The 27,528-nt window shown below is 35.0% G+C and overlaps 1 pseudogene; it reads left to right on the forward strand.

Annotated features, from left to right (window-relative positions):
• Positions 1–1,675: 1,675 nt before the first annotated feature.
• LOC120147796 lies at positions 1,676–25,436 on the forward strand (annotated as a pseudogene).
• Positions 25,437–27,528: the final 2,092 nt, after the last annotated feature.

Genomic DNA, 27,528 nt, shown 5'->3' on the forward strand with positions numbered 1-27,528 from the left:
GATACATGACCTGGATTCTGATATGATACTTGACTTGAATTATGTTTTGATTTTTGATATATCCGTTTACGGACGGAACATGTTTATTGGGGGGGAGTATTGTTGGAGGAAGATTACTTGGAGGTTCCTCGGCTGTGTGCTCAGGGCCTTACTTACCGGTTCCTCGGCTGTGTGCTCAGGGCCTTACTGTTAGTGACGGGGTTGTATGGTTCTGGGGAACCTACACATTTTGTTCGTGACGGATGGGGGTATATATATATGTTTTAAAAAGATCTGAAAAGTTACATGGTTTTTTGGGAACACACTAGAAAACATATTCTGATCTCCTGAACTCAGTCATCCGAAATATTTCTCTGAAACGAAAGCTCATTGTCCATTACCACCTGAAATATCAGTAGGATCTCTGCTCAACATAAAAATCTGTAAATATCTGAACCAATAAGGAAAATATGTTTATCTGTATCTGCACGTTTTTCAGTATCATCTGGTAGTTCTGTATTACTGAGCTTTCCAAAGCTCACTCTATTACTCATCTTTTCAGGTTAAAAGAATTGTACCAGTGCATCTATCGACTTCAGTAAGGGAGTTCTTCCGGTGTTGTTGCAGAGTATGGTACATGTGATTAGGGGGCATGTAATTGTATTTTGATTTATATACGAGTCTGGAAATGTTTTATTTTTAAATAGTGACAACTGATTTATAAGTTACATGTTTCAATAAAAGTTTTAAAATTTCCGCTATTTTTACAGTGGGTCGCTCCGGTGGCCCTAATGTGACTTCCCGGATCGGATCGGGCTACCCGCATCGGTCTAGGGGTTACAATATATATATATATTATGTTTATATGAACTATATATATAAATTATGTATATAAACTATATATGTATAAACTATAAAAAGTATATAGTTTATAAAATATAATTTATATTAATATATATATATATATATATATATATAAACTATATATGTATAAACTATGCATAACTAATATATATGCATAACTACATATATAGTTTATGAATTATAATTTATATTAATATAGTATATATATGTATGTATAACTAATATAAGTAATCTATAGAATATATATATATATAGTTTATAGAAACACTATGCATAAACTATATTAAATAATAAAATATATAGTTTATAAAAACCCTAAACACCAAACCTTAAATCTTAAACCTTAAACTCTAAACCCTAAATACTATGCATAAACAATAGTTAATATATGTAAACTATAGTATATGTATAAATGTAAAATATATATGTAACTTATTAATAATATATGTATATATACAATCTATTTATATGTTATCTAAACTATATATGTAACCTATAGTTTATAAACAATAGTTTATATTAGTGTACTATATAGTTTATTCTTAATGACCTATTGTATATAATTTATAAACTATAGTTTATATTAATGTACTATATAGTTTATATTAATGTTAATTATCTTAACTATAATTTATATTAATATAGTAATATAGTTTATAAACTATACAATATAATTTATAACATATAGTTTATATTAATATTAATTTCATAGACTATATTTTATATTAATATTAATTACAAATTATAAACTATATTATATTAATATTAATTATATTAATATTAATTATAATATATAATTATTTTAATATTAATTATAAATACTATTTTCTCCCACCTCTCCCCGTCAAACCCTCCCTCCTTTTTGATAGTGAAACTTATGTACGATTCTTCGAAGCCTCAACACTATCTCTCCGGCAACTTCGCTCCTGCTCCGACGGAAACTCCACCCACCAAAGATCTTCCCGTAAAAGGCCATCTCCCTGTAAGCTACTATTGATTGCTTAGCTAAAACTGATTGTAATTTTGGATTACTTACTTAAATGATTTGACTTTTGTTTCAATTGTTTATTCGTTGTATGTTACTAATAGATTTTTTTTTCAGGAATGCTTGAATGGTGAATTCGTAAGGGTTGGGCCCAACCCCAAGTTTGCCCCGGTTGCTGCATACCACTGGTATGCGAATTTCATATGGTTTTCTTGTGGATTGGATTTTCGGTTTTTTATTTAATAACCATATAGCATCACATCTAATTCTTTTTTTTTAATCGCTGTCTTACAGGTTTGATGGAGATGGGTATGTTTGCTTTGCTTAACCAATTTATATAGGATTAGTTCATTTATTTGCAAATTTTGATTGTGAACATAAATGATAAACCTGTTTGTTGATTGTGGAATTTACAGAATGATTCATGGTATGCGCATCAAGGATGAGAAGGCGACGTATGTATCTCGTTATGTCAAGACATCACGTCTTAAACAAGAGTATTTTGGAGGGGCAAAAGTTTTTAAGGTATATCTTGCAAGTTGCCTTCTTGACTATTAAGGTTGAACAAGTCTTCAACTGATTAATTCTGATTAGTGAAACTTATGACTATTATATGTTTTTTTTTCTCCGAGCAGCTTCTAACCGGTGGGGCTTTTTGAAAACTAAACAATAAGTGCGGAATTAGAAGCATTAAATTTAATTTTAACCGCAGAAAACCTCTATGGCCAATGCTTGACACGTTGTTATCTTCTTGAATATGATGTTTTTCAGGTAGGAGACCTTAAAGGATTGTTTGGACTGCTCATGGTCAATATATATAAGCTGAGAGAAAAGGCTAAAGTTTTAGATCTATCATATGGGAATGGGACTGGTAATTTTTTTATTCTGTTTCTGCTAATTGCAAAGATGATGCAATGGATTACATGTAATATTCCCTTATGTGCATGATGTCTCTGATGCGTTTGTGGTTGATGTCTATTTAGTGATAGTATTATACCCTGGTGTCTGTTCCATATATTGAAAGTAAAGATATTGGTGAATGGTTCTAAGACGAGTGTTATTTCTCCAAACCTTCAAAGGAAGGAAATGTTGGTAGAACACTGAGCGAGTGAGAATGGATTATGTATTACTTCTTCATTCTGATACATTGTGTTTAGCTGGTACATTTCCAGGCGGGGGCTCCAAAATTTATGTGCCCCTCAATTTATTCCATACATGCTTGACAGGCAATGCATCCCGTAAAATGGAATCTGAAAAAATCTCGCCCTTTCCATTTTCCGTTGTTTCTCTTCACTGGTAGTTTGCCTGTTTTAAAATGTTTGTCTTATTGTTGTGACTCTGACATGGCATACCATCATTTGAACAGCTAATACAGCTCTTATATATCACCATGGGAAACTTCTGGCACTTCACGAGGCAGATAAACCTTGTAAGTTTGTCTTCTCTCTTGATTTTCTTTCAAGAAATAATGAAGAAATAATGAAGAAGGTCGAGGATGCTAACCTTAACATCAATTAGGATTCTTATTATTTTCTTATTTTGACTCATTTATTTTTATTTTTTTTACTTTGATGAAACTTGGGTATTAAATTGTGGTCTCTGTTACAACAGATGTCCTAAAAGTTTTGGAGGATGGCGATCTCCAAACTCTTGGCATGCTTGATTATGACAAACGATTGTCGCATTCCTTCACTGCTCATCCGAAGGTTGATCCAGTCACTGGTGAGACCTATTGAAGATACTCGTTTTTTTTTCATTTTATTATTATTATTATTATTATTATTATTATTATTATTACTAAATAATTTTATTTACAAATAGGCCCAATACCCGAGGCCCACTTACAACCAAACCCAAACTCGAAGCCCAATGGAAACCCTAAATTGATTAGGGTTTGTATCATCCCATCCCAGCCGCCGTTGCTTCCAAAACCTCCACACTGCCGACGCCTATGATGCAAGGTGGTCCAACGCTCTGCTGCCAAGTGCTCCAACTGGCCACTGCCGACGGTCAGTCGCCCCACGTCGATATCTCACTGCCACGAGCCTCTCCAGAAGCTTCCAGGAGTACCACACAACCCCCACGTCATAGCTATGGGGTGAGTCACCACTTAGTTCGGTGACTCATCGAACTTCACCCGTATAATCGGTCCGAAGAGAGCCTCATCGAGGCTTATAAAACCGAACCTGCACAGAACGGAAAGAGAGCAACCAAGAGAGCCAGAGAACAACGAACCCAAAACAACAACAAAACCACGAAAAAAAATAGAAATAAACATTACCGAAGAGTCGGTCACCGGAGCTTCCAAATCTCGTTAGAAAACCAAAATACCGAAGGTATTTTTTTGTAGATTTATGTAAATAGGAAACTTTTTAGGGTAAACGGGGGTTAGATTCGATTTTAGATCACTCGAATCTATTAAGTGGGAGTATTTGATGATTTTCGGCCATCACGTACGGTGTCCGGCGGCAGAGGTTGGCGGCGGGGCAAGGCTGTCGGTCGATGACCGGCTTCCCTTCGGTGAGGGAAGCTAGAGAGAAGCGAGAGAATTTGTTATTCTCTCAGTTAGAAGGAGAAAGTGAAAGAGGGAAATGAGAAAAATGGCCTTAAGGCCGTATGGTTTGGGGCTTAAATACCCCTCCTCGAACGACGCCGTTTGGGGGGGGGGGTCTGTTTGTTATTTATTAAAAGTTAAACCCTGTCCGCAGCCCATTAGTTTTGTAATTTTACATTATAGTCACTAGAATCAACTTTATAATCGTTTTAATTTGGCCTCTTAATTTGTTTATCTTATAATTTAGTCATTAATTTACTTATATATAATTTTAGGTAAAATGACCGAAATAACTATTATAATTTTGTTAATTAATTTTTTAATCCCGAAAGCATGTTTTAATTCATTATAATTTGATATTTGAATTTAAGATAACTTTATTTTAGTCACTAAATTAAATAATATGTAAAATAGCACGTTTAATCCCTGTAATTTTAAATAATTAATTACGAATTAATTTTAATATATTCTAATTTAGTCATTAATTTTAATTACTAGTTTTATTATTATTTTTTATATATTTTTATTTTCATTTATTTTAGTTATTGTTTTAATTTTATATGTTTATTTTCAATATATTTAATTATTATTATTATTATTTAGTCATATATATATATATATATATATATTAAATAATATTTATTTATTTATTTATTTATATTTGTTTTATATTAAAATCCTATTTATAAATTTAATTTTATAAATTACTTTTAAGAAAAATAATCATATTTTAATATTAATTTCTTTTTCAATTTTAAGAAAAGACAGTCTTAAAGTAATTGGATGTCCATTTACTGATATTTTAAATAAATATTTTTAAATTATATTTAAATTATTTTTAGATAAATATTTTATTAATATTTATTTATTTTTTAATATTAAGAAAGGAGATGTCTTAAAGAACCTAGAAGTCCCTTTTTGATATTTTTAAATAAATAAATATCTTATTTATATTTAAATTAATATATTTTCATAAAATTATAAATTTAAAATAACAATAATATAAATTAAATATATCTTTGAATTTTTAAATTTCTGATAATAGAGATAATTTATAATTGATAAAGTACCGATTTTGGGCATTTTAAGGGTACTAATCTTTCCCTAAACGTAATCGACCACGAATCTTATTTTACTAAAATTTTTGGTTATAAGCAGATTAATTTTATCTTTTAAATTATGTTATATTCAAAACTATTTTAAAAGATTATTTTTAGGTATTTGACCTACCTAACCCAAAAAGGGTCAATGGCGACTCCCAAAAATATTATTTTTTTAAATAATTTATTTATTCATTTTAAATTTTCTCCGCCAAGTAAAAATTCGTAACAGGGCGAAAATCGGTTACGACACTTATTATTTAAAAAAATGAGATAAGTTATTAGTTACCGAGTGGTAAAATGCTTTGGATTTATGATATTTCTGCTTACAGGTGAGATGTTTACTTTTGGCTATTGACACGAGCCTCCTTATATCACATACAGAGTTGTTTCAAAAGATGTTTTCATGCACGACCTAGTACCAATAACAATAGCTGATCCAATCATGATGCATGACTTTGCAATTACTGAATATTTTCACATTAAAAGTAAATTAGATTTATGAATATTTTAACATAATATAATTCAATAAAATCAAGTTTAATAAGATAATATTCAAATTTAATTTAGTGATTGTAAATAAAATTTATAATATAAGAAATATAAAGAATATAAAGAATTTGAATTAATACAAAAACAAAATTTATAATATATAAATTATAATTAATATAAAAACTAAATTTCAAAAAGTAATCATATTAATTTAATTATAATAAGTTTATTATAAATATAAAGAATAAAAAGAATTTGAATTAATACAAAAACAAAATTTATAATATATAAATTATAATTAATATAAAAACTAAATTTCAAAAAGTAATCATATTAATTTAATTATCATAAGTTTATTATAAATATAAAGAATAAAAAGAATTTGAATTATTACAAAAACAAAATTTATAATATATAAATTATAATTAATATAAAAACTAAATTTCAAAAAATAATCATATTAATTTAATTATCATAAGTTTATTATAAATATAAAGAATAAAAAGAATTTGAATTAGTACAAAAACAAAATTTATAATATATAAATTATAATTAATATAAAAACTAAATTTCAAAAAGTAATCATATTAATTTAATTATCATAAGTTTATTATAAATTTAAAATAACATAATTATATTAATTGTAACTTCACTTATAAGTAAGGATAATATCATATCATTTTAACGACATGTCGGATCATTTACAGGTTGAGTCAATTATATTTCAGGTTCATAACAGTCAGGTTGAAAGCAGGTCGGGGTAATACCCGTTATTTACCAGGTCAATCTCGAGTTCGGGTTCATATCAGTCGGATGCAGTTCAGGTTCGGGTATTATATTTTTGGTTCAATTCGGGTTCAGGTCATTCTCAGGTCGGATGCAGGTCGGGTTCAGATCCACAATTTTCAGGTCCAATTCGGGTTCAGGTCAACAGCAGTTTCGACTCGAATCGGTTTCGGATCGCCACAGCGCAGGTCAAAAACAGTTTTGACTTGAGTCGGTTTTAGTTAGTTTTACAGGCCGAGTCAGCTTTTTAGACCCCTAATTGTGGGGGATAGCCGAAGGATAGTACAACCTCTTGTGATGGACTACTTCTCTATTTTTATCGACTTCGATCGGGTGCACTCTTTTTCCTCCACTTAGGATTATAGAGGTTTTTTTTAATGAGATCCATTTTGAATTTCTTTGTGTTTGTATATTTCCTTAATAATATTCAAGCTCTTTATCCCCATTTTAAAAATATATATATATATACACACACATACATATGTAAACTATAATATGAATAAACAAATAAGGTTAAAAACAAAAAAAATATACCAGAGCAAATAAAGAGAAAATTGCCTCAATGACCAAAATTCCCATATAATATACGATTTTAACCAACTTTTTTCGGATTTGCCAAAATGACCAACAAAATCGCAATGCGATCGCTAATTCGCAACGCGATCTCCATTATCGCAAATTCGCGTTGCATTTCGCGTTGCGATAGTTGAAAATCGCGTTGCGATAGTTGAAAATCACATTGCGATGGTCTACAGTGTCGTTGCGATTTTCCCAATTCGCAATGCGAATAAGTAAATCGCAACGCGAATTGGGAAAATCGTAATGCGATACTGACTATCGCAATGCGATACTTACTATCGCAATGCGATAATACAAAATCGCAACGAGATACTGACTTTCACAACGCGATTCTGACTTTCGCAACGCGATAATACATAATCGCAATGCGATTTTCAAAGCGCCATTAGTATCCTGGCCAAGTATTTTATTTTTAAATTCCAAACACGAATATTAATATATTGGAACACTGAACCGTCCACAGTATATCCCGTAATCGCAACTCATAACCTAAAACCTAAAATCACAACTCAGTCCCATCTCCATCTCTCACTCTCTCACCCATCTCCGACGAAATCCGTCCCCATCTCCGGCGAAATCCGTCTATCTCCATCTCTTAGAGCCACCCTCACAATCAGAAATGGAAAATCAACCAAATCAACCAATGAGGGTTAGTTTTTTTTAATTATTTTCTTTTTGAAATTTTTGCATTATTATTAGGTTTTTCATATTGAAATTGATGATAAGTTTACTGGTAATTTCAATAATAGATTAACCATTTCACTTAGATTGCTTATTAAATCAACCGAGAATCACAACGCGAAATGCAAATCGCAACGCGATTTTAGTTTCGCGTTACGATTCTCTCGTTGCGATAGTCAAATTCACGTTGCGATAGTCATTTTCGTGTTGCGATTTTCATTTTCAGAAACTATTCTTCTTCTGCAAATTGAAACTTGAATGAATTGCATTACTTCAACCAAAAAACAAAGACAAATACGAAATTCACAGTGTTGCAAATTTAAGTTTGAAGAATAAACTACTACTCTTTATGTTTATTATTGTTTTTGGTATATCTTCACAGTGTAGTTTTTGATATATCTAACTTAGTATGTTTATTGTTTTTGTAGAACTTTTATTCGGCTCAATTGACCTTAAGAAATAAAGTCAGCCTGGCCAAAACAATTGCGTCGAAGCTTTCACCTGCACAAAGAAAAATGTTTGAGGATACATGCTTCGGGCCATGGCTGAAAGTACAACATCCCGGTGAAGATGCGATGTTGACACACATGTTTCTTCAAACCATAACTAGCGATCTACCAGAGACTATACAACGTCGTGATGAAGAGATATGGTTTGATTTTCCACCGGCGTATACGTGTTTTGGGCGGGAGGAGTTTTGCTTAATCACCGGTCTACGCTTCGGACACGATGATGTAGGTCGGTACACTAGACACATTACCCGCCCATCATGGCTATCCCGGGTTTTTCTTGAGCTGGAGAGGCCGAATCTACACTAGAAGACCTGACAAGATTGTTGAATAAGAAAGATGGTTTTACTCGGATGGATGACGTCGACGTTGTCCGAGTATGCCTTCTAATCTTTTGCATGCCGGCTTTTTAGGCAGAGAGGCCAGACAACCTATTCCAAATGATCTAATCAAATTGGTAGAAGACCTAAATGCGTGGAACCTGTTTCCGTGGGGCTCGTATTTATGGAAAGCTACATGGAATAAGTTATCGTCTGCCTTGGATGATCGAAAAAGTTTGCATGGCGATGGTTCCAAATACACTTTGACAGGCTTTATTTGGGCCTTTAAGGTAAGATTTTTTATATAATGTTTCCAAAATTATAAGTAATTATTTAACAATTACTAATGTTTGTTATTATATTGTTTTTAGATTTGGATATTTGAGGCCTTTCCCGCCATGAAGACATATGCAATAAAAACTTCAAATGATATTCCTAGGGCTATTTCCTGGAAGAGGAAACGAACCTTGCAATGGGAAGATTTACTACGGTATACGACAATAAATAATGTAAGTTAACATAAATACTACCATATGTTTATAAACAAGTTATTACTAGTACACGTTTAACTTTGTTTGAGCTTTTATATTGTTAGGAGGCCAACACTCCTCTACAGAGGCTGACATCCACGGAAGCTGAGCTTGCCACTGATTGGTGGCAAGCTAGTAAGCGTTTTTTTTATGGAACGGTTGATGAGCAGCCTCCACTTCGGGAGCTATCACCTCGCCCAGAGCTATCACCTCACCTAGAGCCATCATCTGATCGACCCGACTATACACCTCCACAACGACAGCCATCACCTATTCTGTCACATCATCGAGCCTCTTCTCCACCATCACCGCAAGATAGGCGATCGACAAAGATGCCACGACGTTTATCTCTCTGTTCTCCACCTCCACCTCAACGGGATGAGTTATGGGAGTTACGTGATGAGGTCAATGCCTTGTGTGAGGAGGTCGATACTTTACGCAAAGACGATGGTGCATGGCGTGTTGAGGTGTCTACATTACGCGGTGAGGTAGCCGCTCTACGTGAGATGGTAGCATCGTTACAAAATGAGGTTCATACTCTACGCAACGAGGTAAGTTTAAGAGTTTTCATACTCGTAATTCATTCGGTTGCTGCCAATACTGCTAAACTATTTTTGTTAGTATTTGTTTTTGGTTTTGTTTTTGTCTTTTGGTTGAAGTAATGCAATCCATTCAAGTTTCAATTTGCAGAAGAATAATAGTTTACTTTCGCAACACGAAAATGACTATCGCAACGCGGAAATGGCTATCGCAATGCGAAATGAAAATCGCAACGATAAAATCGCAATGTGAAATGAAATCGCAACGACAAAATTACAACGCGAAATGAAAATCGTAATGCGATTTGTGTTTCGCGTTGCGATTTTGTCGTTGCGATTTCATTTCGCATTGCGATTTTGTCGTTGCGATTTTCATTTCGCATTGCGATAGCCATTTCCGCGTTGCGATAGTCATTTTCGCGTTGCGATTTTAAGTTTCGTGTTGCGAAAGTAAACTATTCTTCTTCTGGAATGTTATATATGTTGTCCTTTTAAATGTTTATATAAGTGCTTACTTCTGGAATGTTATCTGAGCATTTTGTGAACTATGATAGAATAATGACTTGGGTGAATACAATGCTAGTTTGAAACATATTTGTCTTTGTTAATATCATGTCTGTTATTACTGATTTATGTATTAATTTTTTAGCGGCCCGATAAGGTGGATGCTTTACGTCGGGTTTCCTTGCACGACGGAGTTCACGCATCAGACGGCGTGGACGTGCTATTACGTCTCCGTTCACCCCAATGGTGCGAAGACTCCGCAAGAAGAAGCCCGACTCACCTGTCATCCCTCAAGAGTCCCTCCAATCGTTCAAGAGGCCCCTATCCTCCCTCAAGAGTCCCCCCACCGTTCAAGAGGCCACTGTCATCGTTGAAGAGGTCCCTCCCACCATTCCAGAGTCCGATTCACATGGGGTAATATACGAAGTATTGAGAAACCCCTACCGGTTCCGGACATGATGGATGAGAGTTGGCTCTCGTATGAGTTACCGGCTAGTACCCTTCCGGTATCTGAAGTGGAGATGAGAACTCCGGAAACAATTGTGGATAATACCCTTTGGGCTAAGACCGCAGTTGATTTTATCTACATGAGCGGAGCCAAGGGTGTTACACTGACATAAGCAAACTCAACGATGAAATGTTTTTGTTGCTTGATCGGTCTTGGTGGGGTGTGCTATTAGGGGTTGAAGACAGTTGCTATTTCGATGGGGAGGTAAGTCTTATATTTGTATATGATTTGATTAATTTTTTTAAAAATTAATGTAATTCACTAATATATGTATTTTTTTGTAAAACAGCATATCGATGCGTGGGTGTCACGTCTACTAATAATAAGGAAGCTTAGGAAAAATAAAAAAATTCTCTATATACAATAATGCCGGCGGCTTTTCACGCAGTTCACTTGAAGAATCAACGAGATGAATCATTTTCGTTGGGCAATGGACAAGCTAAACTTTTCCTGCATGGTGGGAGGTCGATAAGGTTAGTGTTTATTTTTTAAATTTTTTAAAGGTGTTCATAAATAAGTGCGCAAATAAATGAATTATTACTTATGATTACAGGTGTTTATCCCTATTTTGGAACGTCGTCATTGGCTTCTCGTCCAACTTCAGCTCCCATCCCTGAAGATAATAGTGTATGACAGCATGATAAATTACATATCACTGTCTGATTTGAGAGATATGATCAAGGGATGGAGCTCTCATTTGGCTAAATTCTTGGATGGGATTAATTATTGGACTCATTCTGGACACAAGAAGCCAAAGAAGTTCAATGTCACAGTTGTCAGAGACGAGACCGCGCCACAACAATCGCCGGGAGCTAGAGGGGATTGTAGTCCTCTCGTATGCTTGTGCTTGGCGCGTTTGACAACAGGAAGCACAGAGTTTCTACCTCCCACCGATAGAGATAGAGCTGCAGTAGGCTTGTGGTTTCGGCATTATATGGCTAGAGCAATATATTCGAGCGCTGCCTACCTGCATCCGCCTTATGAAAGTGTCCATTGTTAATTGGTAAGTCAAATGCAGTTTTGTTAACATATATACTCCTTTTGGTTTGAAAATGTTTGGTTAAGTACCTAGAATTCAATAATTTGCTGTTTGTAGGTTTTAGATGTGTAGGAAGTCTTGTTTGAGCAAATGTTTGGTTTCTGCAGGTTAATCCTTAAGTGAGCTGCGTGAAATGGATGTACGGGGTCACAAAGTTGTTGATTCATTGATTCAATTATTTATGAAGAAATAAGAATTATTATTATTTTTTGATTGTTTAATTAATTTGTAAAAGATGATTTGTAAATGTTGATTTGTTTAATTGATGTGTACATAATTCTTATTTGTGCTTGTTTAATTGATTGAAATGTAATAGTTGATTTGTTGATTTTCAATCTGCATTATGTTGAAGGCAAACAGACTATCGCAACACGAAACTGACTATCGCAACGAGAGAAAATCGCAATGCGAATGAAAATCGCAACGAGGAAATCGCAATGCGATTTTCATTTCGCATTGCGATTTTCTAGTTGCGATAGCCATTTTCGCGTTGCGATTTTTCATTTCGAATTGCGATAGCCATTTTCGCGTTGCGATAGCCATTTTCGCGTTGCGATTTCCCCGTTGCGATAGTCAAATGAATGTCTAATAAGTGATAACAACTGAACAGATCATAGCAATGTTCAAACTCAAGTTACTAATACATGCCTAACTGAAAATGTTAAAAGTGCGCACATAAAATACACATAATACAACGTTTGCATTTAAAAATCACCTAAGTTAACAGTCCCAAAAGGTGAAGCCGGTTGTGATTGGGAGTTTGAAGATGATTGCGATTTTCAGAATCTCGTTGCGAAAGTCAGAATCTCGTTGCGATTTTGTATTATCTCGTTGCGATAGTCAGTATCGCATTGCGATTTTCCAAATTCGCATTGCGATTTACTTATTCGCATTGTGATTTTCAAAGTTTGCAATAGGTTTTAGTTTCGCAACACAAATTTTTTGTGTATATATCTACGCAGAAACAACAACTCATAACCTAAATCCCTAAATCGCAACTCATTCCATCTCCATCTATCACTCTCTCCGGCGACATCCTTCCTACATCCTTCCCATCCGGCAACAGGTCTTAGTTTCGCAGCTCGTTTGTTTAGTAAATTAATTTACAACCATGAAATCATCTAATGTTGATCATGTTTGGATAGATTTGTGTTTTGGAGGGTCATGGGAGAATGTTCATGGTGTTTTACAATATATGCCTTTACCCATGAATCTTCAACTAAAACTGTCATTAAAAAATTTAACTTATGAAACTCTAATGTTACGTGTTTCAAAGAAATTGAATTTAGAGCCCCTAAGTGGATTTAGGCTATCTTATCAGAGGAATGGTAAAGTTTATTTGTTAACCGACAATGAAGATGTTGAACGATTCATTGCTTACATTAGTGTTTCAAGTGATGATGTTACATGTATGTTGTTGAACCTAGAAGTAGTATTGTTGGGTCAGTAGCGGGTAGTAATCAACTAAGTTTTCTCAAACCCACAACCTTTCTCTAATCCAAATCCCAATCAACTTTCAGCACCAAATTCCGGTTTTCGTATTGACCAATTAGACGATGATGAGCCAAGAGAAAAAAATTGTGAGTACTAGTCAGTATTCGAAATTTGATCTTGGTCAATACCCGGACTTTGATATTGGTCAATACTCGGATTTTGATGATGTTCAGAAGAAGAAACAGACCCTGCGTGTAATGATTTTGATATTGGTCAATACCCGAATTTTGATGATGAAACAACCGTTGCCGAGGAAGATGTTGTGATGATAATGAGGAGAAAGTGGAGGCTGTGAATGAAACATGTTGAACATCCATTCTGTAATTCATATAATCTGAAGAAGAAAAAGAAGAAGAAAAAGAAGAAGAAAAAGTCCCGAAGAAAAGAAAATGCACGGGAGTATAACTGGAATATGCCAGAATTATTCAGATACCGGAAGAAGAGTTGGTAAAGAAAGCAGTTGATTGTTACACAAAAGTTATTGTATCAAGAAAGATGATTGTTTTGATACAAAAGAAGACTTGAAGATAGCTTTGTATACGAAATGTGTGGAAGATGGCTATCAACTAAAAGTTAATAAATCAAGCAAAGATCGTTTCGAAACAAGGTGTATGATGACAAAAACTGTACGTGACGTATGATTGCAAAGAGGATAAAAGATTGCGAAATGTTTCAAGTTAGGACTTTTATTGATAAAACATACATGTTCACGAACCCAAGTTTTTCCTAACCATAGACAGGCAAACAAAAGGTGTTGGGTGGTTTTCTGGCTGAGTTAATGTTTTTGAATGGCAGGGTATATCGGGGACATGAAATTATGACTGACATGAATGCTCGGTTCAAGATTAGTATATCATATTCTCAAGCTTGGAGAGCCAAATGTTATGCCTTGGAATGTTGAGGGGGTCGCCAGAAGCATCGTTTGCCAACTACCGAATTATTGTCACAATTTAAAGCTGAAAAAACTGGGTCGGTAACTCATATCAAAAACAGATAGAGATGGACGCTTTGAGTTGCTGTTTACGCCATTGGTACTGCGGTAGTAAATCAATAATTCTGTGACTCATTTCTGTTAGTTACATGCATTCACATTTAAATGATTATATTTCTTGTGTATTTTTTGTAGTTCGTTATTACTTGCATGCGCCCAGTTTTATAGTTGACGGAGCACATTTGAAAGGTCGATACCTTGGAGTAAACTTATTAGCAGTAGCCATGGATGCTAACAATGGGATATTGCCAATAGCTTACGGGGTTGGCAAATCCGATAGGGCAAACTCAATTGACAACGCTGTTAGAAGGTGTTTCCCAGATGCTTTTCATGGACTTTGTGGTGTTCATTTGTATAGAAATCTAAAATCAAGGTCTGCTGGTATAAAAAGCACAAATGGACATACTGGAAGGCTGTAAAAGCTTATCGGGAAGTGGATTTCAATAAGCATATAACTGTTTAAGACGTGTTTGCCTCAGTGTGCTCAAACACTAGAAGATGTCGGGTTTGAAAGATGGTCAAGAGTACATCAACTTGGAGCAAGATATGGTTTCATGACGTCTAATAGTGCAGAATCAATCAACGCTCTAAGTCGTCATTCCCGGAAATTACCCATTACTATGTTAATGGAGTTTTTCGCTCTATTCAACAATTGTACTACAAGAAAAGAAACCATGCATGTATTATTTCTTTGAATTTGTAACTTATTATATATTTTACTAAGTATTTTTTATTTAAATTTACAGGAACATTGGAACATCGTGTTACACCATGGACTGAAAAAAAGATAACGAAACGTGTTGTGAAGTCAACGTCATGGAGAGTTGAACCATGGTTCAAACACTTTGTTTGAAGTACTGGATAATAACTTAAATGGGTTGTCGATCTAAATGCAAGGACGTGTAGTTGTATGAAATGGCAAACATTGGTTATCCGTGTGGCCATGTTATGAAAGTTGCTCTTCATCTAAACCAAGATGATTCAAACACATACGCTATGGATTGCTACACTACAGAAGTATATCGACAGACTTATGCGAGATTGTCTACCTATTCCACATCCTTCTGAGTGGGACATACTAGATGACTTACAAACAGTTTTGCCACCAGCCATGGACAGAAGGCTACCTGGCGACCAAAAAGTCACGATCGTTATACCGTCTAAGGGTGAAGAGAAGAAGAGATCGATATGTAGTCGGTGCAAGGAAAATGGTCATACAAGGTTGACATGTGGATCACCAGTGCCATCACAATCATCTTTTCCTCTACCAAAATGGATCATCATCAAAAATCCAAAGCTCATATGGTGTCAAGAAAAAGGCAATCAAAATTGCAATAGAAAAAGGCAATCAAAATTGCAATCATCTTTAAAATCCCAATCACAACTGGCTTCACCTTTTGGGACTCTTAACTTAGGTGATTTTTAAATGCAAACGTTGTATATGTAGATTTTATGTGTGAACTTTTAACATTTTCAGTTAGGCATGTATTAGTAACTTGAGTTTGAAAATTACTATGATGTTCAGTTGTTATCACTTAATAGGCAATCATCTTAATGTCTATCGCAACGCGGAAATTACTATCGCAATGCGAAATGAAAATCGCAACGAGAGAATCGCAATGCGAAATGAAAATCGCAACGCGAATTTAATTTCGCGTTGCGATTCTCTCGTTGCGATTTTCATTTCGCATTGCGATAGTACTTTTTTCCTTCAACATAATGCAGATTGAAATCAACAAAATCAACCATTACATTTCAATCAATTAACACAAATAAGAATTATGTTAATATCAATTAAACAAATCAACTTTTACAAATCACCTTTTACAAATCAATTAAACAATCAAAAAATAAACAATAATTATTAGAGAAAAACACTTCTACTATTGATCAATTTTGCAGCCATACATCTTTTCACGCAGCTCACTTTGAGATTAACTGCATAAACCAAACATTTGCTCAAACAACACTTTCTACACATCTAAAACTACAAACAACAAATTATGAATTCTAGGTACTTAACCAAACATTTTCAAACCACAAGCCTATAAACATACCAATTGTTTATGGACATTTTTATAACGCGGATGCAGGTAGGCAACGTCTCGTATATCGATCTAGCCATATAATGTCGAAACAAGCCTACTGCAGCTCTATCTATATCGGTGGGAGGTAGATACTTTATACTTCCTGTGATCAAACGGTCCAACGCCAAGCATACGAGAGGACCACAATCCCCTCTAGGTCCTTTCGTTTGTTGTGGTGCGGGTCTCTGCTAACTGTAATATTGAGCTTCTTTGGCTTCTGTTTCCAGAACGAGTCCAATAATTTATCGCATCCAAGAATTTAGCCAAATAAGAGATCCATCCTTAATAATATCTCTTAAATCAGCCAATGATATATAATTATCATGCTGTATATACTATTGCCTTAAGGGATGGGATCTGAAGCTCGACGAGAAGCAATGGTTACGTTCCAAAACAGGGATAAACACCTGCAATCATAAGTAATAATTCATCATTTGCGCACTTATTTAGAATACCTTAAACTCAATCTAAAATAAACATTAACCTTATCGACCTCCACCATGCAGGATAAAGTTTAGTTTGTCCATTGCCCAACAAATGATTCATCTCGTTGATTCTTCAAGTGAACGGCGTTAAAAGACGTCGGCATTAATTGTATATCATGTATTTCTTTTATTTTCCTTAAGTTTCTAATTAGAAGACGTGACACCCACGCATCGATATGTTGTTTTACAAAAAAAAGAATTTATTAGTAACTTAATAAATTTACAAAAAAATAATCAAATTAAAATATAAGAAAAATATAAGATTACCCTCCATCGAAATAGCCATTGTCTTCGACCCCTAATAATACGCCCCACCAAGACCGATCAAGCAACAAATAGATATCATCATTGAGCTCGCATATGTCAGTGAAACACCCCTGGCTTCGCTCATGTAGATAAAAATCAACTGCGGTCTAACCTAAAGGGTGTTATCCAGAATTGTGTCCGGTAGTGTTTCCTCTCCACTTCAGATACCGGGCGGTAACTCATACGAGAGCCAACTTGAACCATCATGTCCGGCACGCAGAGGGTTTCTCAAGAATCCTACATATGACGCCATGTGAATCGGGCTCTTGAATGGTGGGAGGGACCTATTCAACGATGACAGTGGCCTCTTGAACGGTGGGAGGGGACTCTCGAGGAATGATAGGGGCCTCTTCAACGATAGGAGTGGACTCTTGAGGATGCAGTGGCCTCTTGAGGTGGGAGGGGACTCTCGAGGAATGATAGGGGCCTCTTCATGATAGGAGTGAACTTGAGGGATGACAGGCGAGTCGGGTTCTTCTTGCGGTGTCTTCGCACTATTGGGGTATACGGAGACTTAATAGCACGTGCACGCCGTCTGATGCGTGAACTCTGTGTGCAAGAAAACCGACGTAAAGCATCCACCTTATCGGTCCGCTAAATAATTAAATACAAAATCAGTAAATAAACAGACATGATATTTAAACAGTGCAAACAAAGACAAATATATTTCAAACTTTCAATCAAAAGACAAAACAAAGACAAATACTAAACTTCACAGTGTTAAAGAATAACAGTTTAGTGTTAATAAACAGTTTAGCAGTATTGGCAGCAACGAATAAATTTACTAAGCAATCTAAGTGAAATGTTAATTTAAGTGAAATTACGAGTAAAGTTATCATCAAGTTAATATGGAAAATCTTAAACTTACCTCGTTGCATAGAGTATGAACCTCATTCTGCAACGATACTACCATCTCACGTAGACTACAACCTCACCACGTAAAGTAGACACCTCCACACGCCATGCACCATCGTTATCGAGTAGAGTACGATCTCCTCACGCAAGGCATTGACTCATCACGTAAGTCCCTGACTCATCCCGTGGAGGTGGAGAACAGGGAGATAGAAGTCATGGCATCTTTGCCGGTCGCCTCATGAGGTGATGGTGGAGAAGAGACTCGATGATGTGACGGGATAGGTGGCTGGCTCTGTTGTAGAGGTGTATAGTCGGGTCGATCAGGTGATGGCTCTGGGTGAGGTGATGGCTCTCGAAGTGGAGAAAGTGGAGGCTGCTCATCATTCATGCCATCAAGAAACGCTGACTAGCTTGCCACCAATCAGTGGCAAGCTCAGCCTCGTGGGTGTCAGTCTAATTAATGGAATGTTGGTCTCCTAAAAATATAAAAACTCAAACAAAGTTAAACGTCTACTATTAATAACTTGTTTATATATGATAGTATTTGTGTTAACTTACAATATGCGCATATGGTATTAAGTCTTCCAATCCAAAGACGTTTCCTCTTCCAGGAAAAATGCCCTGGGAATATCATTGAAGTTTTTATGCATATGTCTTCATGGCGGAAAGGCCTCGAATATCCAAATATAAATATACAAACAATATAATACAAACATTAGTAATTGTTAAATAATTAATTATAATTTTGAAAACATTATATAGAAATTCTTACCTTAAAGGCCCAAACAAAGCCTGACAAAGTGTATTTCGACCCATCGCCGCAAACTTTTGCGGTCATCAAAGGCAGACGACAACTTAGTCCAGGTAGCTTTCCATATATACGAACCCCACGGAAACAGATTCCATGCATTTAGGTCCTCTACCAATAATATTAGCTCCTGAGGAATAGGTTGTCTGGCCTCTCTGCCTAAAAAGCCGACATACAAAAGTAGTAGAAGGCATACTCGGACAACATCGACGTCATTCATCCGAGTAAACCATCTTTCTTATTAAACAATTTCTTCATGTCGTCGTCGACGTGTAAGTTCGGCTTCTCTATTGACTCATCAGGAAAAACCCTGGATAACCATGATGGGCGGGTGATATGACGAGTGTACCGGCCTACATCATCGTGTCCGAATCGTAGACCAGTGATTAAGCAGAACTCCTTCCGCCCAAAACAAGTATACGCCGGTGGAAAATGAAACCATATCTCTTCCTCACCACGTTGTATACTGTCGGGTAGATCGTTAGTCATGGTCTAAAGCCACAAATGGGTCAAATTAGCATCTCCACCCGGATGCTGTACTCTCAGCCATGGCCCGAAGCAGGTTTCTTCAAACAATTTTCTTTGTGCATGTGAAAGCTTCGAAGCAATTATAGTGGCTAGGCTAACTTTATTCCTTAATGTCAATGAAGCCGAAAAAAATTTCTACAAAAACAATAAACATACCAAGTTAGATATACCAAAAACAACACTGTCAAGATATACCAAAAACAATAAACATAAATAGTAGTTTATTCTTGAAACTAAAATTTGCAACACTGTTTTATCTTTTGGTTGAAATGAAAATCGCAACGAGATAATGAGCATCGCAACGTGGAAATGACTATCGCAACGAGAGAATCGCAACGCGAAATGAAAATCGCAACGCGAAATGAAAATCGCAATGCGAAATGAAAATCGCAATGCGATTTTGGTTTCGCGTTGCGATTTTTATTTCGTGTTGCGATTCTCTCGTTGCGATAGTTATTTCCGCGTTACAATTTTCATTCTCGAAACTATTCTTCTTCTGCATTACTTCAACTAAAAGAAAAAACAAAGACAAATACTAACTTCACAGGCTAAACAGTTTAGTAGTATTGACAGCAATCGAATGAATTTAATAAGAAATCTAAGTGAAATGGTTAATCTATTATTGAAATTACCAGTAAACTTATCATCAATCTCAATATGAAAAACCTAAAATAATGCAAAAATTTCAAAATAAAAATAAAAAAAACTAACCCTCGGAGGTTGATTTTCCATTTCTGAATGATTGTGAGGGATTTTTGATTGTGAATGGTTGTGAGGGATTTTCGCCGGCGATGGGGACGGAAATCTTCGGAGATGGGGACGGATTTCGCCGTAGAGAGTGAGAGATGGAGATGGGACTGAGTGTTGTGATTTTGGGTTTGAGGTTATGAGTTGCGATTACTGTGGACGGTTCAGTTTCCGATTTATTAAGAAAAAATTCGTGTTTGAAATTTGAAAAAAAAATACGCGTTAATACGAATGGCGCTATGTAAATCACGTTGCGAAAGTCAGAATCGCGTTGCGAAAGTCAGTATCTCGTTGCGATTTTGTATTATCGCATTGCGATAGTAAGTATCGGATTGCGATAGTCAGTATCGCATTGCGATTTTCCCAATTCGCATTGCGATTTACTTATTCGCATTGCGAATTGGGAAAATCACAACGATACTGTAGACCATCGCAACACGATTTCCAACTATCGCAACGCGAATTTGCGATAATGGAGATCGCGTTGCGAATTAGCGATCGCATTGCGATTTTGTTGGTCATTTTGGCAAATCCGGAAAAAGTTGGTTAAAATCGTATATTATAAGGCATTTTTGGTCACTGAGGCGATTTTCTCGCAAATAAATTGCAGCAGAAAGTCAACTGAACCAAATCCTAAATCAAAGGAACAATAAATAAGAAAAACAAAATCACATATATTTTAAAGACTAAATATAAGTAACTAAAAAGTAAAAAAATAAATTATAAAAAAACATAAATTATTCTGCATAAACATAACTTCCCCAAAAATAAAAAAAATAAATAATAAATAATAAAAAAGAAAGGGATTGTTTTGCATTAATATTAAAATGGAGAGGCCCTTAAAAGCAAATAACCACCAACCCGTTGGACTAAAATGAACATGTGCAAAATAAAAAATTCAAATCAGAAGGTCAACAAAGTCTCAAAAAGTGACTAAATTGCATTAAAGTGAAATAAGAAGGTCATGAGCAACAATTTCTCCCCAAATCTTAATCATTTGACCCGTGGTGACTAAAATAAACTGCGCATAAAATATCTAAGGACTGCGGAAATAATTTAACTATTTGCTAACTGCAATCTTGCCCCCTTATAAAATAGCCTAAAAATCTTATTTCCTTTCATTTTTCACCTTCTTTCTTAAAATCAATCCAAAAACTCTCTCAACTTTCTCTCCCTCGACCTAAACCGGCAAACCCCATCGACGTCTAGCCCCACTACCGACCGCCGCTCCGGCCACCACCACCGCTGGAATCCTAAAATCTAACCAAAAAGCTTCCATCAAACCCCATGAAACCGAATCCGAGGCATGATCATTCTAAAAAGATCTCTCTATCGGCGTAGATCTACGCTTAAAGTTTCAGTGTTTACCTTCGTTTGACGGTGTCCCTTCACTTTCCAACGACCGTTCCTCTTTCAAGCAAAGACCCTTTTTTCGAATCTTTTATCTCTTATTCTTTATCCTTTTTTATATTTTTTTCTTCTTCAAAATGCCCTTTTTTCTCTGTTTTTATTTCTATTTTTTTACTCCCAAAATCCTTTCGTTTTTTCCTTCGCCTCCAACTCTTTTTTCTTTGTCTATTCAAAAACCCCTTTTTTCTGGGATCAACCCTTTTTTATTTGATTTTTTATTGATTTGGTCGTTTTTTTCACTGTTTGCAGAGATGAAGATGTCGGGGTAGTTGAAATTTCAATGGCTGGATTTGAAGAGGGTGGGTGACCGGAATAATGGCGGTGGCGTGGTGGGAGTGACTCCTCGGCAGTGACAACGGAGGTTGGTAAAGATGGTCACCATTTAGGGTAATGTTTAGGTTTGGGCTTAGGGTTTTTTTGGTTGGGCTTGCTGTTGGGTCACTTGTAATTAGGCCCAAATTGGGCATGTTATAATGGGCCTGTAATAATAAAAATAGAAACAATTAACAATAATAATAGTAAAAACTCGAAATAAAACGGGTGTCTACAACTGACCCTCTTTGGACACGCTTGTGTAAACAAGAATAGGGAAAAGATAAAAAAATGTTTTTTTGTCTGGTTCCATCCTGATGTTGTCTCAAGTGAGGCTAACAGATGACCCGAAGGATTTAATCATCATGCTCGAAAGACTTACTAATGGTCAGAAGGATTTATCATCTTGCTCGAAAGACTGACAAATGACCTGAAGAATTTAATCATCATGCTTGAAAGACTTATTGATGGTCCGAAGGACTTACCAATTTGGAAATAGTTTACTAGGTAAGAACTTTGGAAATCGTTTTCTTTCTTTTAAAAAATAATTTTATGAGATTACTAAATGAAAAACATCGAAAATCGCTTTCTCATTTTTCAAATTATCATAAAAAACAACATAATGGTTGGGTAACATGCCCCACTTCAAAGTAATGATTCTTCTGTGGATTGAGCCCCTCTGTTCTTCAGGTTCTACCTTTCTAAACATTATTCCCTTCATTTGAGGTTTGAATTCTATCTTTCACTTGTTAGGATTTTGACAGCATGAATCTTCTATTTTCATTGGAAGATCTATGAAAAACATGTATTTATGTGTGAAATGCGAATGCAATTAAATGTATCAATGTAATGCATTTTCTTTTATGCAAATTATGTTATCATAAATGCATAAATGTTGATTCAATTTTCCTTTGGCTCCGTGGAGAGCTTGGTCTTCTTCCTCTTGATCACTCTTCTCTAGGGTTTACTCAGATATCAATGTAACAACTTAAAATTTCAAGCTTGCATTTTTGAAGAGCCATCTGATCATCTTATGTCTTTGTGTATTCTTTTCTCTTATTTACATTGAAGTCTAAGAAGAAAAGTTTCTTTTCTTGAGTTCTTGTTGCGGCCAGAAATATGACCTTGATGCCCCTTTCTGTCATTGACTTAATTGCGCTATCAGATTTAGTTTTCCAGGACTCTACAGTTAATTGATGCTCGAATGGTTTGCTTTACAAAGTAATCTCTTCTCAAATTCATGTTCTTCCCCTGAGACTCCAAGTTGTGAGGCTCGTTCTCAATTTTTTTCAGACTAAACCTTGTTATCTTAACATGATCTAGGTCTTTGGTCATGCCCTAATATGGGTACTTTCATGACTCATCCCTATTTGGGTGCCAAAATTTAATCCTTAACTGGTCTCACTCTTGTATCATTTATCAAAAATCACAAGCCCTTTTTATTAAGGTGATTAGCTGCTTCATGATCTATTACTGATGTTGATGATGTCACAACAAAGTATGAGAAGTTTTGTTCTTGAGTCTTTGGATCTTTCAAACTTCATTGCTTCAAAAGAAAATGAACAATGTCTTCATTTCTCCTGTGTCGTTTATTCTTCTTGCTTTGGCTCTTATTCTTTCCACTTACTTCTTCATTTAAGGCAGAACAAGTCTCATAATCTTCAAGGACCTCCTTCGTTCTCGAGAGATTGTCTTGTACGAAAATGTTTTTCTTCATCTTTTAATTTTTCAAAATGTGAAAATGTTTGATGAAGATTTTTTTAAAACTGGTACCCCATGCATTGGGCTCTTAATTGAAACAAATTATAAAACAATAGTTCATTGAGTATCAAACAAATCAATTACTCTGTTGATTTTTCAAGAATTATATCCCTTTGACAAGTGTCAATATTAATTACAAATTTGAGGTATAGGTTAATTCTAGAAAGGTAAGGTCTCTCAGGTTGACCTTTTTATTATAACATATATGGTTCTTTGGTGTCCACTGACTTGAGGAAGTGGTTGTTATTCTCATCTTCTAGAGATACTCTCTAGTTCCAAACTCTCAAGAACACATTTTGGATGTGGGGTGCTTCATCAAGAGATTTGTAAGACCGCCTCTTATTTCGTAGTTGCTCAATTTAATATTCGAGCTACCCTTTCAGGGTTTTAGCTCAAATCCTCCTTTGGCTTCAAGACGTCATTCAAAATTTTACGTCTTGAACCCCCCTTTATAATTTTTCCTATCATGCATTAAAGATTTTTAGAAAACATTTTGCAAATAAAAAAATTTAATCCTGAGAGGAGGAATGAAATCTAAAGATAGTCTCGTTTACTTATAACTCCATGTATGATTAGAAGGGACTTTTTAGGCATGGTAATGTAGGCTACGGTTCACGGTTACGAAATAAAGGGATAATGGGCCCAAAATAAGTGTTTAAGGGTGATTGAACCAAAGATCAATTTTTTCTGATGCCTTCAATCTTGCCTTGCTTGACTTGAATCTACTTGCCACTTGTCTTTTACTTTCATTCTTTTCTGGATCCATCTAGACAACACATTTTTGGGTTTTTCACCCTAGAGTTCATGTCCATTTTTCTATATATTCGGTATTTCTCACTCTTCTTATTGAATATGGACCTTTGAAACATTTATACTTGATCAACCTAGTGGCTTGAGGCTCATTGAGTCACTCATTTTGAAGTACATGATATGTTCTCTTTCTTCTCTTCTTTCTTTCTTTCTTTCTTTCTTTCTTTCTTTCTTTCTTTTTTTTCTTTTTTTTTCTTTCTCTTTTTTCTTCTTTTATCTATTTTTTCTTTTTCTTTTTCTATCTTTTTTTAATATGAATTTATTGAATGATTTTAGGACTTAGATTATTTTGAGAACTTTCTTATCATCTTTATTTGAAGAATTTTATACTTCTATATGAGTATAAATTGTTTCTTGTATTCGGACATCTTTTTCTGTTCTTGACCTAATTTGATCTTCCCACTCTGCATTTGATATACGTTATGGTTCCTTGTTATTCATGAATTGATGGTCTTCACTCATGCAAGCAGATTTCCTTCACCTTTGCCCCCCAGTGTAGAGGTGATCCTTGGTTAGGGTTGAATCAGAAAGAAAATGATTTAGGCTCAAATGGGGACAACAAGGGATATATCTTTTTCTAATTTTGTGAATGGTTATTGAAATAAGGCCGTTCACCATTTCATACACATAAATCCTTACAAAAAGAGGTATCCTCAAGGGAATGAATATTTGGGATTAACTTTTATTTACATGAAAACAATGTAATTAATACATGATATAATTATTTAAATCATTTATTTTATTTCTTCTTCTTCTTCTTGCTTCGAGTATGCCCTGATTATTTGAGCTTATCTTCATAAAGTTGATCTATGATGCCCCATCTCGCTTTTTTTTGCAGGAAGATTCACGGACAAATGGAAGTTTTACACTTAAGGACTTCAGGTTTTCTTGGCATAAAAAATGAGGATTTTGTGTCTAAGAAGACGATGATGCGACTCTATTGCCTCAAAGAGAGGTAAGAGTATGATTTTGAGTGTGTCAAAGAGAGGTAATGGTATGACTTTGGTGACTCAGATAGATGTATGTCAAAATTTGGTTTTGATAGTGACTATGAATTATTTTAAGGTAAACAAATTGAGTAATTGTGCTTTTGGCTTTGGACAGGATACGAAAGTTATAATTTTGTCATTTTCCAAAGATCTATATTTCTTGAAAAATTAAAAGAATATTTAATTCATTTGATGCTCAAAGAACTAACATATTGAAAATTTAATTCGTTTCTTATAACCTTAAAAAGTAGCATAAGTTCAATCACCAAACATTTTTACAAAATATTTAGTTAAAGAAAAAACAAAAACAAAGTAAAACAAGATAATGCTAGTGAAATAAAGCTTCATGATGGATGAAATGATCTCATCATAATTAGAATGCCCTATATTATTCATCTAATGTAGTGACACTTGACTCGATCAGATGCTATATATTGTACTTTGATGCCCTACTCGAGTTCATCATCCACTGCTCCACCAATTCTTGTGTCAACGTTCCATTTTAACAAGTATTTCTATCTCTTTAACAGCATCCTACAATTCCCCGTAGAATGCCCAGATACCCCTAAGTGGAAATCACAAACACTATTTTGATCATAGTTATGGGTAGAAGGGTTTGGTGGCACTTTCATTGGCCTCGGTGTGAAGTATTGACCTTTAATCAAATGGGGTACATATATGAGATAAAAGTTTGGAACACTTTCAAAGTACTTCTTGATCCTGAGATTGTCTTTGGTCTGTTCGAACAACTAGCTGCTTCTTTTCTTTTGCGGCTGTGGGGGATCTGGACGTGACATTCATTCACCTCTTCAGCTTTCTCTTCTTGATCATTTGGGATTTTAGAAGTGGCTTTCAAGTTTCCATTGCTTATTGTATTTTTAATTAACTCCCCATCTGTAACAAGATCCTCGAAGTCTTTTGTTGAGTTTGCCAACATTAACTCGAAGAAAGGAGCTGGAAGAGAATTATGAAATATGTATGCTATTTTCTCTCTATCAGCATCCTTGGTTGTCATCTCCTTTATCATTTGATTTGATACATCTTCTATAGAACTTGATGCTTGAATCTTCATATCTTGTTGTAACCTGATCAATTGTTCTTGCAACCAATCTAGTGATTCCTCATGAGATTGCTCCATTGTCGCCATTTATTTATTCATGATGATGAGGAAGTAGTATGAATGAATGATCATGGTATTACTATAACATAACCCTCCATAAATTATTTTCATGTTTTCATAACTAATACATGTAAAATGCTTAAATAAACAAATGTGATGAAAATGCATGTATGTAAAAGGTGTCATTCCATGTTACCATCTTCAAACAACTTTCATTGAACACAAAGGTTTAGGTACATCAAACAAACTTTACATATGAGGGATAGCTTTAACTCCTAACTTCTATATCTCTCTCAAAAGCCAAGTTAACCTCCACTCATGCTCGGGTGTTGAGTTGTCAATCTACTTCAATTCTCTTGCAAAGCCAACTAAATCAACCAATTTATGAGCCATATTGTTTGCTTGGGTAATAGCTCAATAGATTATTGTTCTTGGCCCTAGTGGCTTCAAGCTCAGCATTATTCTCACGCCTGTGGCGCTGATATGCTGCTTCCATATTGGCTATAGACGTATTTAACATTTGATTTTTGGCTTGACATCTTCTCAAATCATTAACGATTATATTGCATCTTTTTTCTGCAATCTATAAATCATAAGAGAACTTCTTGGCTCAACCTTCATGCACCTTGTAATTTTTTCTCCAATGTTCAACATCTTTTTTCAGTTTAGTGACCCCTTTTACCCACTCCTCTGGGGCATTTCCTATACCAGAATTTTTGAAGGCTTGACTGATCCTTTAGAAACCATCATGCATGGCTTCCATCTTTCTACTCAGTTAATCATTTTCAATCCTCAAATGACATACTTAAGCTTCGTATTTTAGCAAACATTCATCCTCCTAGATGCCCCCACTGAT

The sequence above is a fragment of the Hibiscus syriacus genome, unplaced genomic scaffold (genome assembly GCF_006381635.1).
Source record: "Hibiscus syriacus cultivar Baekdansim isolate YM2019G1 unplaced genomic scaffold, ASM638163v2 tig00110943_pilon, whole genome shotgun sequence".
Lineage (NCBI taxonomy): Eukaryota > Viridiplantae > Streptophyta > Magnoliopsida > Malvales > Malvaceae > Hibiscus > Hibiscus syriacus.